The sequence below is a fragment of the Brienomyrus brachyistius genome, unplaced genomic scaffold, assembly GCF_023856365.1.
Source record: "Brienomyrus brachyistius isolate T26 unplaced genomic scaffold, BBRACH_0.4 scaffold32, whole genome shotgun sequence".
Lineage (NCBI taxonomy): Eukaryota > Metazoa > Chordata > Actinopteri > Osteoglossiformes > Mormyridae > Brienomyrus > Brienomyrus brachyistius.
This window is the reverse complement of record NW_026042307.1, coordinates 4,232,847-4,250,663: the sequence shown is the minus strand read 5'-3', so window position 1 is coordinate 4,250,663 and position 17,817 is coordinate 4,232,847. Positions and strand designations below refer to the sequence as shown.

At 45.4% G+C, this 17,817-nt stretch overlaps 1 pseudogene; it reads left to right on the top strand.

Moving 5' to 3' along the window:
* The first annotated feature begins 9,856 nt into the window (after positions 1-9,856).
* LOC125721096 (uncharacterized) lies at positions 9,857-17,610 on the top strand (annotated as a pseudogene).
* The last annotated feature ends 207 nt before the right edge of the window (positions 17,611-17,817 follow it).

Genomic DNA, 17,817 nt, shown 5'->3' with positions numbered 1-17,817 from the left:
ATCTCACATATGTTTTGCTGTTGCACCCAGGCATTCCGCACCTGAGAGGACATGGAATGTCAACCATTTCAGGCAGATGGACTGCATCATATTTTCTTATTGTCTCATCTGGGTGGGGCTACCTTTTCTTGATTTGCGGAGAAAGCTCTTCATCACTTGAATCACTCGAGTCTTGTTGACATGTTTGTCCTTGAGTTATCAGTTCCTCGACCAAAAGGAGTTTGAACTCCAGGTACTGAGAGGTGTTCTTTGAAGCTCGTTGCAAGGCCTGGTTGCCTTGTCGGTACTGAAACCATGAATGAAATGAAGTATGGTGCGAACAGTCTACTTCTTGGTCCAGCTGGACATTCTGTAGAATCTGAGCATTCGATCACACATGTCAACCCCTCCCATGTTGATGTTATATTTCGCAACCACTGCAGGTCTTGGGACTTGTATTCGCCTCTTTTCTTTCTTTGACCATCTGGAACAGGTATTCTGAGGCTCAATTCCATGGACAGTCGATGCCATGACAACAGTCTTCTTGTCCATCTACTTGATGACTGCCATTTCATCTGGTCTCCGTACATTAATTCATGATGACCCTATTGATTTTTTGGTAAGGATGTTGACAGCAGTGAAGCGGCACTCTTTTAAGATGCGATTCTTTTGAATTGTTCCTGTAGCAGACAGACCCCTTTCTTGAAGAGCATCCAGAACACAGAGGGTGGCAAAATACCAGTGATCCTCTGGGAAGTGTCTCAGTCAAACGTAGGACTGCATTTCCACCTATTCCCATCTGTTGGACATGAGTGAAGGTGTGCTTTATCATGTACTGTAGGTTTCAAAGTCCAGTACTAAGCCACCTGGACTTGCAAGAACAAACACCTTTAATCCTGTTGGATTCTGCTTCCCAGGTACAAACTGACGAACCAGACAATGGCCGGTGAATGGAACAATCTGTTCATCAATACAGACCTTTGTTGGCCTAGGTAGGTTGAGGCAACCTTGGAGGACTCTCTTCAGAACTGGTCTGAGTTTCCACAGGGGATCCATTTACTTTTCATCTTCTGGCACATCCAGATCATTCACCACTTTCAGTGAAGACCTGATCTTGAAGAAACAATCACGTGTCATAGAATCAGCTATAACTGGAACTCTTGTTTTGGCAGCCCAATACATTTTGTTTCTTGGATATCCAAGGCATGCCATGTACACAGAGATTCCTAAAAAGGTTTTAATCTCTTCTTCCATTGTCTTTAAACTACACCCTGAATCCTGTACCATATGCTGGTTGGTAAAGAAGGACAGGTCCTGAATTAGTTTTTCATCAATATAATGCTGGAAGTACTGCTGTGGGCTCCAACCACTATGAGTCATTGGGGGTACCATCATCTTCAGCTCTGTTATTCCAACACAGGCAAGAAAAAGAATTTAACAAAACACAATTTAGCAGAATTAACATAAACATTTTTCTTGACTATCTAGGATAGTTCACTTACAACAATTTTACACTATATTTTAAACAGTATTTTGCACTAGATGTACACATTAATAATATTTTACACAGGTGTTGTCACGATCACCGGTGAACAGAGCGGTGATCGTGCGGGTAGGCAGGCAAGGAACAGGCTAACACGCCGAAATCAGAGCAAAACTCGGGGTTTAATGCGGGAACTGGGAGCAGGGAACACCAAACCACAGGAAACATCACCTAACCACAATGACGGACAAGGGAGACAAGCAAGACTAGGACTTAAATAAGACAAGACTGATCAAAGTAATCGGCTACAGCTGGAGACGATCAGGGAAGCACATGTGGGTAATCAGGGGGCGTGGCACACACGAGGAGCGGACGAGCCGGGCATGACAGGTGTAAACCTGTGAAATAAATAAGTGGGCTCTTTAAAATTTTAACAACAAACTTTTTGTTATTGAAATGGTTAATTTAATTTGCAGTTTTTTAAATAATCATGAATTTATTTTATTTGAAAACCCAATGGGTCAGATGACTGTGGAGTTCAAGGGTTACGGGCAGAGGGGCGCGCTGGGAAGAGGAAGGGGAGAGAAGTACGGGAGAGAGCATGTGCATGGTAGAAAGAGAAACGTTTATTAGCCCAGTGAAATACTGTGGTTACAATTAATCATACATTGGTTTAATGTATGTGTAGGGTATTAGAACTTGTACTAAAATCATACTACGGACAGAAGTGTGGTTGTGTACAGTTCTGATGATTTCTATGTGCTAGCTATTAAAGTTAGCTGATTGTTATTGGGATTCGCTGTGTCATCCAACTTGGGAGACAAACAACAACAACAACAACAAATTTATTTTTGTATAGCACATTATCACAACATTACATTGTCTCAAAGCGCTTTACAGCATCTGCACCCAAAGCCCCCAGTGAGCAAGCCAAAGGCGACAGTGGCAAGGAAAAACTCCCAAGAAGGAAGAAACCTTGGGAGGGACCAGACTCAAAGGGGGAGCCCATCCTCCAGGGGCCGGCAGGGATAGTCAAATAAGAGTCAAGTCACATATTTCCCAAATCTTATGATTGGGACAAACTGGAAAGCAGGGAAGATGACAAGCCAATGCCGAGTCTTCTTCCAATCGCCAGGCAACTAAAGGTAAGGCGTGGTGTCAGACATGAAAGATGACACAGGCAGATGGGCATGCTGGATGCAGGGACGTCACTGGTGGTGACGACTTCACATGTAGTAGGGTATGCTGGACATCTTGATAGATTGAGGTCTCCAGGCATCACCCCCCAGGAGGAGTAGGGGAAATAAAATGTACAATTAGTTAAAGTAGTGGAGGCTATCGGCAGTGCTAAAAGCTAGGTGAGTGGAGTATGAAGTGCAATGTGCAAGCTCCGGCAGATAAGGCTATGGCAGCATCAGTAGGAGGGAGAGGCAAGTGGGAATGCAGGCATGGGGAGTCCCTGAAATGTCAGCACTCCAGCTCCACAAGGGATTGCGAAGCTAGAGTGACAGCACTGACAGTCCAGTTAATCCAAAGCCAATGGCACCGATCCCCACCCAGCTCTACACCTCACACTACAGGTCTGACTGGGAGTGAAGAGTTAGCTAGAGCTAGAACTAGTGTCCCTATACGCTAAAATAAACAGATGTGTTTTTAGTCTAGACTTGAATATTGAATATTGAGTTATTCTGGTGCAAGGCCATTGAGTGCTTTATAAGTTAATAGCAGTATTTTATAGTCAATTCGGGACTTAACTGGCAGCCAATGAAGAGAGGATAACACCGGTGTAATATGATCAAATTTTTTTTGTGTGTTTGTTAGAACTCTGGCTGCAGCATTCTGTACCATCTGCAGTTTATGCAAGGATCCAGACGGGCAACCCGATAGGAGGGCATTACAGTAATCCAGTCTGGAGCTAATGAAGGCATGTATTAGTTTTTCTGCATCATTAAATGAGAGCATCTTACGAAGCTTGACTATGTTCCGTAGATGATAAAACGCAGTTCTAGTAATACTTTTTATGTGAGCATCAAAGCATAGATCTGAATCAACAAGAACGCCAAGATTTCTAACCACCGTGTTAGGTTGTGTAGGAAGGTTACCAACATTGAGGTGGTTAAACTTATTTCTTGCAGCCTTGGGACCAATTACCAGAACTTCTGTTTTTTTTGTGTTTAACATATGGAAATTTTTTGCCATCCAGCACCGGATATCTAATAGACAGTCTTCTAATTGAGATAGCAGTGATGTATCATCAGGGTTAACAGATATGTACAACTGTGTATCATCTGCATAACAATGAAACCCAATACCATGATTTCTAATAATGTTACCAAGAGGTAGCATGTATAGGGTAAACAGTAGCGGGCCCAGGACTGATCCCTGTGGGACACCATATTCAACTTTTGTGGCCTTGGATGATTCATTGTTCACATAGGCATACTGATAGCGATCAGTTAAATACGAGCAGAACCAAGAAAGTGCTGTCCCTGTAATGCCAACTACACCTTCTAACCAGTCCAAGAGGATATTATGGTCCACGGTATCGAACGCTGCAATTAAATCAAGCAGTACCAATACACAGAGATACACAACCACGGTCAGAAACCACAAGTAAATCATTCATTACCTTAACTAGAGCAATTTCTGTGCTATGGTTTGGTCTAAAGCCAGACTGATATAATTCATTGGTATTATTTTTTTGTAGGAAAGAGGCCAACTGACAAACTACAACCTTTTCCATGATCTTTGAAATGAAAGGAAGATTTGAGATAGGTCTATAGTTTCCTAAAACGCTGGGTTCAAGATTTGGTTTCTTTAGGACGGGTCTAATAACAGCCATTTTAAAAGGTTTTGGAACATATCCAAGCCTAAGAGAAGAGTTTAACACATTTAACACGGTAGTGCCAATCTGTGGTGCAATTTCCTTGAAGAATTTTGTAGGAATTGGGTCTACAAGGGTAGTAGAGGATTTACAGGAGAAAATTAAGCTAAAAAGTTCTGAGTGTGTAATAGGAATGAATGATTCAAAGGTCTCATTATTGGTAAGCATAAGACTAGCAGGAAGCTGGCAGCCGTAAGTAGGTAAGGGTGTGCACTGGATAGTCTGTCTAATCTTAGTTATTTTACCATTGTAAGGACATAAAACTTATAGGTCCTGCAGGCCCCAACTCTGATCAGCCTGCATCAGTCTATTTCAGAACTCCAAGAAAAGGATCCACTGGCCCAGGCAAGATTGGACTCCACGCATCAAACCATCCCTTTTAAGGAAGGCAAAGCCCTGCCGGCTCCTGAGAATAACTGGAGCAATACAGAAAAAGCAAGACCTTTCACCCCCTGGAGTGGCCAGAGTTCCACAGTCAATCCACAGAACAACAGCTGTCAGTCCCCAGACACAGACACCTTTTCCACTAGAAATAGGATAACTCACCACACATAGATGTTAGAGACAAATACACGCATGTTTGGTCTCGTTTGAATAGGCATGAGACGGCGAGTGTTATACACTCAGATTTAAGGCAGTATAGTTTTCCCTAAGAGAACTATAGAAACTTCGGCTAAACCCACCAAACTGAGAGAGCCTCTCACATGGCAGAACAAGGGAATTACGACCACCCCCTAAAGTGATCTGATTGGCTGGGGACCTGAGAACCAAGGTCAACAATGCCCCTAAAATTAACTATTGACCGAAATTGGTCAGTCTTCAGAGACATGCCATCACATGGTTTGGATACTTAAGGAAGGGCCTCGGAAGGATTCGGGGAGTCACTCTGTAATCAGAGCTCCCACAGAGAACTGCGTGAAAGTCCATCTGTAGTCAGATACTTTCCGCAGAACTTTGTGCACTCTCAGCTGAGGAATGTGATTGTTTAATATTGTATTTGTCCAAATGTATTTACAAGTATGTGGCCACATGTCAATAATTATATATTGTAATATGTTTAATAAATGTTGTCTTGATTACTTCATGACTGTCTGATTTGCTAACTTCTTTATAAACTTTCCAGATTGGGCTTCTATCCTGATTAGGACTAAAGTGGTAAATACTATCTTGCAGCCTCTGGGTTAAATCCCCTTTATCCGGGTCCCAAACTCGACTGCCCAAGTTAAGTTAGGTGGATACCAAAACCGCACCTCTGGAGTTCGCACACGCTCAGTTACGGGCCGACTTAACCTCTGAGGTCAACCCATGCTGATGAAAGGTACCGGTCTACCCTCTGAGGGGCGTACACACTATGTTCCTAGGCACCGGGCATAGTCCCTGAGACGCTCACATGGTAAGACAATGGGCGGCATCGGCGGAGTCCCTGAGACGAGCCCAAAGTAAAACCTCGTACAAACTACCGCAACAAAAGGTGCGCCGTCACAGCCGCTGAGGTTGACACATGTTATGATATGGGCTGCCCCCGGCTGAGCCTCTGAGGTGAACGTACGTGTGGTTCGGGTAAACATCTGCTTAATCTCCGAGGCACCCACATGCTCAGTAATTGGCAGACACTGGGCCTTTGGGGAATTATATAGGTCGAGGGACCCGAATAATCAGAGGCTGACATTGTCTTAAATGGTGGCGATTTCCGTGCATCTAAGACAAACCCTGTGGAACAAGCCCACGGATCGCCCTGTCGGCCGAGGCGAATCTGGTGGACTCCTTCGTCAGGGGTAAAATAGAGTTGGTAATCTAAAGGAGAGTCTCGAAGTAATCCGAATAACATAAACGTCATGACTACAATATACTGAAATAAGGTCATTAATAAAATGGAGTCAGATATGTGTCTAAAAGAATATCTTGTATATTAAAAAGGGTAAGTAATTCCCAGGAGCGCTTGGAAGGACCAACACGCATTCACAGCCTTCGGCTGCGCCATTGGATTCCGCCATTGGGCCAGTGGGCAGCTCCCTACAATTTGGTGACCCCGACGTGATCTCACGAGAGCTGAACCAGCCAGACGAGCGACGTGATCCCGTGAGAGCTGGAGCAGCCAGGCGAGTGACGTCCTTCTAGCGCCGCTTTCAAGCATCCCCAAGACAGCCCCTGAAGGACAGAAGATGAGGTTTGGTGCATCCCTTCTCTCTCTGCAGGTTTGGTGAGTAAAGTGGTTTTTGTTTATAGGTGAAGAGTTGAGGGCAAGTGAGCGACAGGTGGTGTAAAACAGGAATAGATTGGAGACCGTAGAAATCTGGTGGTGGAGAAAAGTAAGTAAATAAACATGGATAATCAGGGATATGGTAGTGGAGAGGCTTATGAGGAGTTGATGGGAGCACTTGCAGTGTGCCTTAAAGATACTCTGGTTCGCCTGCATGGTAAAGGCTTAGGGCTGAGTTGGGATAACAGCCAAATCTTATATTGGTATAATAGCGAAGGGCGGAAGCTGGGATCCAAGTCTAAGTATCAAGACCTTCCTGCTGCAATTGTGTATTTGCTCCGCCGTAATGATCTTGCTGCACTGGCAGAGAAAGAGCGGACCTTAGAGGTAATACGCAGCTTGGAAACTTCACAATCAGAGGAGTTGAAAAGACTCCGTGCACAGGTTGATAGCTTTGCATATGAAAAGCAGGGCTGGGCACGTCAGGGTGAAATATGGGAAACCCAAATAGCTAAGTTGGAAGATAAACTCCAGCGGAAGCATAATTATACATCCGCATTAGAGGATTATTGCGGTAATGCCGGGTTCCCAGTAGCCGCCATTCGGCAGGCAGCAACCGAGTCTAGAGATTCCAACCCACATGTCGATAGTGAGGATGAGGACTTGGCTGCATTAACTAATAAAACTCGTGATATGTCTGTGGAAGAAGTTCGTAGCCAAACTTCTATGGGGATTGCCAGTCAGAGGGGGAATCCAGCGAGATCTCCAAGTCCCTCTAGTGATACTCAATATCGGCCCCATAGACCTGGACAGCCGAAAAGTTGGAGTCCCATAAGGACTCGAATGAGGTCAGGCACTCTTCCCAAAAATCTGTCAGAGTAGGGTTCTCAAAATAATGACGGATGCAGGCAATGATGTTACGGTGATCAGTCGTCCCTTAACATGTGACGAGTGTGCAAGACACAGAGAGGTGATCAGCAAGATGCCCAGACAAGGCCCGTTTCAGCCATACTGGGACAAGCTCATGTTACAGGCTTCAGGGTACAATCTAGAAGCCCGAGATGCATGGCAAATAGTCTTGCTTATGATCCCCAAAGAGCTGCGGCCCAAATTGACCGCAGAGTTAAAGTAAGGGGATATTATAATAAATCAAAATGGGGATGTTGAGGAAGATGTGTTTAGCCGACTCAGGGACGCGCTGCTTCACCTGAGGGGACCCACACATATAGTGTGGCATAAAATACTGGAGATTAAGCAGGCTACTAAAGAGCCATTTGAAGCTTTTGCGGAGCGCATGTGGGTGTTCTTTAAAGAACACTCGGGGATGGAGGAAGCGCACCGCGATCAGGAAGTGTTAATACACCTCCTGAAAAATAATGCAGGCCCTCATAGCCAACAAGCAATGATCCATGGTGTGGATCTACCAGAAAATATGTATAAGGCATTGGTGGATTGGGCTGGCAAAATAGAAAACCGGATGAAATTGAGCAAAACTCGGACGATAGCCGCAACTCAGTGGATAACCGAAGGGAATAGCCCAGATCCACAGAAATCCCTAGAATGGTGTAAACTTTGTTCAAAAGGCAAGCCATAATACAGAGGACTGCTATAAGGTGAGAAAGAGAAGGCAAATATGTTGTATCCAAAGCATAACGAAAACCCATAATCAAATTGTACCATGAATATACGCATGTATCAGCCTGTAAAACATTACAACTTATACAGCGGTATTTCTGGTGCCCAGCAATGGGATCGGACGTGGACGCATGGTGCAAGTCATGTCATGTGTGTGCCATCATTAACCAAGGAAAACCAGAGCGTACCGAATTACATAGAGCAGATCCACCATGGGGCCCCTGGGAGAAATTGCAAATGGATTTAATTGGCCCGCTACCCAGTGCCAAAGGGGGGTACCGGTATTGCTTGATCATAATTGATAAACTCTCAGAGTGGATAGAAGTCATACCCAGACGTAACAATACCGCAACCACAGTGGCACGGTGCTAGCAAACCAAATCATCCCATTATGGGGGACACCAATAAATTGAATCCAATCAGGGTACCCATTTCACAGGACAGGTAGTAAGAGAGATGTGCCGGATGCTAAACATCCAGCAGATGCTCCATGTCCCATGTCCCATACAGACCTCAGAGTTCTGGGATAGTTGAGCAAGTTAATCGCACAATCAAGGAAGGCATTGCAAAGCAGATAGCATAATGCCACAACCAATGGATTGATGTACGACCTACAGTCCTGACGGTGCTACGAGCAACCCCTACAAAAGCAACAGGCATTAGTCTATATGAGCTCATGACCGGACGAGTGATGAGATTGCCAAATTGACCCAGATATATTCCCTGCAGATTTAGGACCCCGGATAGTGGCTAAGCAACAGACAGTGTTGCTCCAACTGCAAGAACACTTGAAAGTACTTCAAGCGTTAGCAGCCATCAAACAACAACAATCAGACCGAGCTATTGCAACCCAAATTCTGAGACCAAGTTCTCAGCAGGGGATATGATAACGGTATGGGTCTTTGTAAAAAAAAAAAAATTCCATGGACGCCAGACGTGACACAGGTGTCTAACCAGACATTCCTCAAGCTGGGGCTGAGAGTCCACTTGAAGCACAGCTCAGAATGCAGAAGATGGGTGTGGAGACACATGGAGGGGCCATACACATCTCATGAGACACAATTACAGGACTCAGTTATATGGCCCCCCGGAGTAGCTCCGGAACCAAATTGTGCCACACAGATTTGCTGTAAGACAGGATCCACCTATCTTCCCTATTTAAATATAACTGGATACCTCAGCATCTCTTCAGGATCCCATAATCTCATATCCTGGTATAAACTTAAGGATATACCAGACGCGACTGAGGGAAAGTTATATCCCATGCATAAACAGAAAAACGATGGGCTAGACCCGAAGAAGTTTTATAACACTCAGGATCTAGAACCTGCGAAGTATTGGTGCACACACTCAGTAACCCACAACACCACTACTATACACTATACAGAGTGGTTCTTCAATCTACAGTAACCTCCCCTCCAGGAAAATCAGCATACCCAAGACTTTCATATGGACCAGCCGGAGAGAAAGGACTTACTGTGTGGGGCAGTGCCAAAGCAGCAGGACTGACTACACCAGCCCTCAGAACTGCTCATGGACAGCACATCACTTCTTCAAACTCACCACATGTGGGTACCATAAGCCCAACCGATGCCCTACGGTATATCCTGCTCCTCCCGACGGACTTATCAAAGGCAACCTAAACAAAACTTTAATACATGATGTTAATTTAGTAATGGCACATGTAACGTATAATATTTCGAATCTGTTACCTCTGTATCTAAAGCATTGTAATGGTGAAGATAAGACATATACCTGGTTACAAACGCGACTCGAGGACTTAGTCTCTGATTACAAAAGCTGGCTTGCTATTCAAGTGTCGCATAAACGACTCAAACGAGATCTAATTGCAAGCATAACCGGACTGTTTGGGTCAGGGAATTCCATCATAAACAGTTATAGAATAGCAGGACAATCCCAGTATACAACCTAGGTGGCTAATCAAGTAGCCACCGGCGTCCAACATCTCTCAAATAGCAATGAGAATCTCATCAAAGTAGTAAAATCTGAAGCCCAAACCCTTCTAACAATTAGCGAGGCCCTCTTTAACCAGACACAATTCCTCGAGCGTGATATAGCCTGCCGCGCTTATGCGCAAGATCTGTTTACAGCAGCAAGACAGGAAATATTGGACCTACGTCTGAGAAAAACTCCAAGACATGCTCTTAAAGACCTGATTGGCAAACTTGAGTTAGAGAAATGGTTGAAATCAGATATAAGAGGAACTTTGAAATATTCTGAATTGCTAACCTCTTTAATGATGCATACGGGTACTGAATGTGTTGGTTGTATAGGATTCTTTGTAACCTTTTCTTTAAGTAATCCAGACCAGGTATGCCCAAATTTGACCACCATACCATCCCTGGGAACCATAGTAAAAGACCAGGTAATTAAGTGGGACCATCGTATGGGATGCATGACTCTGAAAGGGACTGAAACCTTAGTTAATACTCGTGCCTGTTGCCACGAGACCACGCATCATATCATTTGCACCTGCAACACACTTCAGCTCTTTTCACATAACGACACAAAACTCATCAACATACACTCACTACATGGACACGCAGAAGCAGTTCAAGTCTCACATACACAATGGTGTGTTGTCAGTGAAATGGACTCATTCTCCTATGGAGGCCTTACCTGCCCTGCAAATCACACTTTCTGCCTGGAGGTAACCGAAGACTTCATCATGGTTCACATCAACATTCTGGGGAGAGTACCATTAGATGTTGATGTCTTCCCATGATGGGACGACGCCTTTTATGTAGAAGGCACTCGAACCATGACCGAAACCATGGATTTAGTTCAGCAGGTCATTCTACAGATTGACTACCACCTCCATCAAGCGCAGGTGCCGGCCAGCTTAGCAAAGGAAACTGTACATATCCTGACCAGCGCATCCACACGGTTAGCGCAGTATATCTGCTCACGGTGGGACTGGATGTTTCGGATATGCGTTATCGCCAGTGGCTTTATCTTCATCATCATCAGACTCCGATTCTGCTACCTCCGACATCACATCCTGATTCTCAAAACATCTACCAAAAACGCCTTCATCCTTAGTCCTCTACAGGTACAACCTGCACAGAGGTTGGAGACTTCAGGGACCTAGGAAATGACCCCTCTGGGACAATGGTCTGCCCCAAGGGGCCAAGGGGGGAACTGTAAGGACATAAAACTTATAGGTCCTGCAGGCCCCAACTCTGATCAGCCTGCATCAGTCTATTTCAGAACTCCAAGAAAAGGATCCACTGGCCCAGGCAAGATTGGACTCCACGCATCAAACCATCCCTTTTAAGGAAGGCAAAGCCCTGCCGGCTCCTGAGAATAACTGGAGCAATACAGAAAAAGCAAGACCTTTCACCCCCTGGAGTGGCCAGAGTTCCACAGTCAATCCACAGAACAACAGCTGTCAGTCCCCAGACACAGACACCTTTTCCACTAGAAATAGGATAACTCACCACACATAGATGTTAGGGACAAATACACGCATGTTTGGTCTCGTTTGAATAGGCATGAGACGGCGAGTGTTATACACTCAGATTTAAGGCAGTATAGTTTTCCCTAAGAGAACTATAGAAACTTCGGCTAAACCCACCAAACTGAGAGAGCCTCTCACATGGCAGAACAAGGGAATTACGACCACCCCCTAAAGTGATCTGATTGGCTGGGGACCTGAGAACCAAGGTCAACAATGCCCCTAAAATTAACTATTGACCGAAATTGGTCAGTCTTCAGAGACATGCCATCACATGGTTTGGATACTTAAGGAAGGGCCTCGGAAGGATTCGGGGAGTCACTCTGTAATCAGAGCTCCCACAGAGAACTGCGTGAAAGTCCATCTGTAGTCAGATACTTTCCGCAGAACTTTGTGCACTCTCAGCTGAGGAATGTGATTGTTTAATATTGTATTTGTCCAAATGTATTTACAAGTATGTGGCCACATGTCAATAATTATATATTGTAATATGTTTAATAAATGTTGTCTTGATTACTTCATGACTGTCTGATTTGCTAACTTCTTTATAAACTTTCCAGATTGGGCTTCTATCCTGATTAGGACTAAAGTGGTAAATACTATCTTGCAGCCTCTGGGTTAAATCCCCTTTATCCGGGTCCCAAACTCGACTGCCCAAGTTAAGTTAGGTGGATACCAAAACCGCACCTCTGGAGTTCGCACACGCTCAGTTACGGGCCGACTTAACCTCTGAGGTCAACCCATGCTGATGAAAGGTACCGGTCTACCCTCTGAGGGGCGTACACACTATGTTCCTAGGCACCGGGCATAGTCCCTGAGACGCTCACATGGTAAGACAATGGGCGGCATCGGCGGAGTCCCTGAGACGAGCCCAAAGTAAAACCTCGTACAAACTACCGCAACAAAAGGTGCGCCGTCACAGCCGCTGAGGTTGACACATGTTATGATATGGGCTGCCCCCGGCTGAGCCTCTGAGGTGAACGTACGTGTGGTTCGGGTAAACATCTGCTTAATCTCCGAGGCACCCACATGCTCAGTAATTGGCAGACACTGGGCCTTTGGGGAATTATATAGGTCGAGGGACCCGAATAATCAGAGGCTGACATTGTCTTAAATGGTGGCGATTTCCGTGCATCTAAGACAAACCCTGTGGAACAAGCCCACGGATCGCCCTGTCGGCCGAGGCGAATCTGGTGGACTCCTTCGTCAGGGGTAAAATAGAGTTGGTAATCTAAAGGAGAGTCTCGAAGTAATCCGAATAACATAAACGTCATGACTACAATATACTGAAATAAGGTCATTAATAAAATGGAGTCAGATATGTGTCTAAAAGAATATCTTGTATATTAAAAAGGGTAAGTAATTCCCAGGAGCGCTTGGAAGGACCAACACGCATTCACAGCCTTCGGCTGCGCCATTGGATTCCGCCATTGGGCCAGTGGGCAGCTCCCTACACCATTAAAAAATGTAAGAAAGTCATCACTCTTAAGAGCTTGCGGGACATGCGAGTTTAATGAGGAATTCTGTGTTAACCTAGCCACGGATTCAAATAGCAATTTAGGATTGGTTTTATTCATGTCTATTAATCTGGAGAGATACACAGTCACTAGTGCTTGCCTGTATTTAGAGAGGCTCTCTTTCCAGGCATATTTGAAAACTTCCAGTTTAGTTGAGCGCCATTTTCGCTCTAGCTTGCGTGATGCCTGTTTGAGTTCACGTGTATTATCAGAGTACCAGGGGGCAGGTTTGTTATTGCTATGCTTTATCCTCTTAAGTGGAGCCACAAGATCTAGAGTGCTGCGAAGGGATTTTTCCATGTTTGAAGTTGCCTGTTCAAGTTCACTTACACACGATGCTTCAGATGTAAGGCTGAAGGACTGTGGAAGTTGTTTCATAAATGTTGTTGTAGTTAGTGCCTTAATAGAACGTCTGATTCTATACTTTGGAGTGGTGGTCAACAGGAGGCTATACTGGATTTCAAATGTTAACAAGTAATGATCTGAGAGCAGAGGACTCTGTGGCATAATACACACATGTTCTACCAGGATGCCATGACTAATGATCAAATCAAGGGTATGGTTAAAGACATGAGTAGGCCCGACTACATTCTGACATACACCTACAGAGTCAAGAATAGCTGCAAACGCTATTTTTAAAGGATCATTATCCTTCTCCATATGAATGTTAAAATCACCCACAATAACGGCTTTGTCAGTACTGACCACCAGGTTTGTTAAAAAATCAGCAAATTCCTTAAGAAAATCACTGTACGGCCCAGGCGGTCTAAACACAATAACAATGGTGATTTGGGGTGAAGAACTACAAAGAGATGAGCCAGCAAGGCTAATGTGGAACCCTTGTTAGTTTCCCATATGCTAAATATTGTGTTCAATGTTATTATTTTGCACTGTTATTTGCATTGTTCATCTCTTGTAATATTGTAATGTACTGCGTGGCTGATGGGTTTAGGGCAGGGACAACTGTGGTGCAATTCGGGCAGGCAGGGTAACAGGAGTGGAGCACACACAGGCACTTTGGGCAGCTCGCGGGGGGGTCCACTGAGTGGAGAGCAAAGAGCGCATGCGTTATGCAGAGAACTCGACAAGGATCGCCGCATACAGTCCTGTTTAACAAGCGGGTTTTTGTGCTTGTGTTTCAGGTGAGCGAAACTGTTCAAAAGAAGGGGAAAAGTGAAACTTACTGTGTAATACTCACGTAACTGTTTTAGGATAAATTTAAATCAACCAGAACAGTTACAAAGGAGTACTACAGGAATATTAATGAATATCAGTAAGTGACAATTTACTATGGTCGCTGGAGTCGCTACTCTCACGTTTCTTAGAATAGAATCGCCAATTACTAGAGCACTTTCAACAGGTGTCTCAGTGGGAGTTTCACTGAGTGGGGAGAACCTGTTGGAAACGCGAATAGGCGAATGGCGCCGGTGTGAGTTTGGTTTTGATTTACGGCTATGCCTTGCTGCGAAGGCTCTGCTGCCGGAGCGGGGGAAGACTGACTTGCTATCGCGGACATATCCGGAGCCGTTAACACTGAGTCGATAAAACTCTCATTCTCCTGAATGTTATATAACATCCGGATACTGTATTGTAGTAGCCTGTCTGTATTGCTTGTTCGCAGGGATATAAAATTACAGTCTTCACTGGACTCCAAGTCTGTGTGGATATTGAATTCTTTACAGAAACCTTAATTTTTAATATTCTTCTGGTATAACCATGAGAACATATATGCAGTGGTAGCTATACATATTTATTTATTCAAATTTATATAAGTGTTCAGGGGTAAAATAGCTGATACATGAACATGAACAGCTGTGAACATGGTTATAAGGTTGGCACACAACACTAAGACTGTCTAAAGACACAAGGAAATATAACCTATCTGGATATGGAGACTAGCAATCATGAGTAAACAAACATACATGGTATACAAAAGCCGAACTTAAAAGAAACTTTCTTTAGGGTGTTGGTCTGTTGGGTGAGTGATGTGTAAGGCAGGATGGGGAGGGGGGGTTGCGTGCTAAGTAAAGGGACCCCTATCCTTGAGGTCCACTCTGCTCTCCGGAGGTCCCTAATCTTTGGGCCATAAAAGTTGGAATGTTGGCCTCCCTTGTTATCTGTGTGTGTGTGTTTGTGTGTGTGTGCGTTAGTTTTATGATTTATCAGGACTTTTCACCTGATTATGTACCAACAATATGGGACATTTGGGATTATGAGGACAGGGGTGGTGTCCTCATAATTCCTGTAATACAGATGCACTTATCTAAGTTAGAAACCCCCCCCCCTTGCAAACTTTGGCGCCATGTGCTTTTAAACCACAAAACCACAAAAATAAGTTCACACAGTGTAAACTCTGTATTCAGCATTGCGCCCTCTGTAGGCTGATGCAGGAGAAACACCAGAATAACACTTGCGTTAAGATTTACGGCTGCTGATTGGCTAGGTCTGGACTAGCCATCTTAGGTTGTGATTGGCTGGGAGCTATGTCATTTACTGAGAATCCTCGTTTCTATCGGTGGACTTCAGCACGAGACGAAGAGGACACTACAATTTCCCATAATATCCAACTTGTGGAACGGACAGTAAAATCAGGTAACAAAATTGTTTTTATAGTAGAACAATAGACTAAGTTTTCTTTTCACATTGCTGGAGTTAAATGAAAATTCCAAGGGGTGTACCCGTACACAAAATACACGGTTTGATACAAATTTCGGTTTTGAATTCATGGTTCTGTGAAATTTCGGTACAGCAGGGAAAACACAATCCAATTGTCTTCTACTGCTGAGTATGGCTGCATATTGGTAGTGGTAATTTTTCTGGCTGGTTAGAATTTTCTGGCAAAGCGGCTTAAATGACATACGGAGAATAACTTGCAGAGGTTGTTTCTGCCTTTCTCCGGTCACACATACACTTGGATGATGTTGTCTCAAATTAGTTAGCATGTCGGATATGTTTTCAAGATCCGAGTTGACTGTCATTGTCTCGCCGATTATACTCTCCCCAGTGCTGGTGTACCGAAGTGATGTATCTATGTGATGAATACGTGCACCGACACTGCCTACAAATTCCTAATTCTTGTTAATACAGAAGCATTACCTGCATTGTGTCGACATTTACAATAGCAGATTGTGGATCGTACTCTATTTCAAAGGTAAACACAATGTAGTCATTAAGTGCAGATAAGGCGGTTTCATTCTGTAAATATCGCACTGAGGACGATTCGGTGTCATCCATAGGATAATATGGCTGTTTCTGTGCTCTTCAGGTTAGCTCATATCCAGAATTCATTTGGTAAATTTGATTTCCCAACAAATTTTATTAGTCACTCGTTCTTACTGAATCACATGTGCAGAATAAAAGTGATGCCAGGCATTAAATATCAGCTTAAAATGTAAACTAAACAATATAAATGTCACGCCCAGCTCGTATGATCCTCATGTGTGCCATGCCCCCCTGATTATCCATGTGTGCTTCCCTGATCGTACCCAGCTATGTCTAGTTATTTTGCTCCGTCTTCTTTATTTCAGTCCGCGTCTTGCCCTGGTTCCTGGGCTGTCATTGATGTTAGTCTCCGTGAGATGTTTCCTGCTCCCCGTGTTCCCAATAAATCCCCATTTGCCTGACTTTGCCTGCCTCCTGCCTGCTTACCTGCTCCTTCGCCTTACCCGTGTTCAATAGATCGTGACAGAATGACAGGCCTAAAAGAAAGAGCAGCTTCCATAGCTGAGGAAGACTACTCGCGGAGGGGGTGCGCGATAACTTTCATCAGCTGGCCGAGCTCCGGTCGTGCTTAGCGTACCAGGGACTGTCCTCCCACTGTCCGCTTTTACGGAATTAGCGCCACCTCCCGCCACCACCGTGTGCCAGAGGAGGAGGAGGAAGAGACTAGTGATCGCCCTGACGATTGCCCTGGGGGCGTGCACCCTCGTCCCTGCGTCTCTCCCTGAAGGTGATCAGGAAGAACTCCCGATCACCACGGAGGTCCTCAGCGCTGCTAAGCTGCCTCCCTGAGCAGCTTCCCCCGTCCGGAGAACACACCGGGCCACTGCGCAGCCTGAGCAGCCCCCTCCGCTGCTCACTGCAGCCGCCTGGTCAGAGGAGCTCCCTCCGCTCCTGCCGCCTGCGCAGCCCGAGCAGCCGCCTGCGCAGCTGCCTCTGCCTGCATTTCCCGAGCCGGCGCTCCCTCTGCCTGCAGCTCCCGAGCAGGCGCTCCCTCTGCCTGCAGCTCCCATGCCCGAGGCGCTCATTCTGCCTGCAGCTCCCACGCCCAAGGCGCTCCCTCTGCCTGCCCCTGTGACTATACCCCCTGTGGCTCCTGGTCCTGACCTTACTCCTGTCCCTACAGCTCCAACCCCTGACCCTGCTCCAGTCCCTGAGGTGGTCCCGGACAACCTGACCACTGCTCCTCCCTCCTTAGAGGAGGAGGAGCTTTAATGGGACCCCTTGGGGACCTCCTTTGTGTCCGCTCTTCCCTCACCCCGGTGAGCTCGACCCAGGCCAAGGGTCATAATTTCAGTGTCCAAGAAGGGGAGAGGACACAGACGCAGGGCTGCGGGCTCCCCTGAGGCGGCTCCCCTTGGTTCCCCCTCCTTCTCTCCCTACTCCCCTGCCTATCTCCCTCCTTTGTTTGCTCCCCTTCCC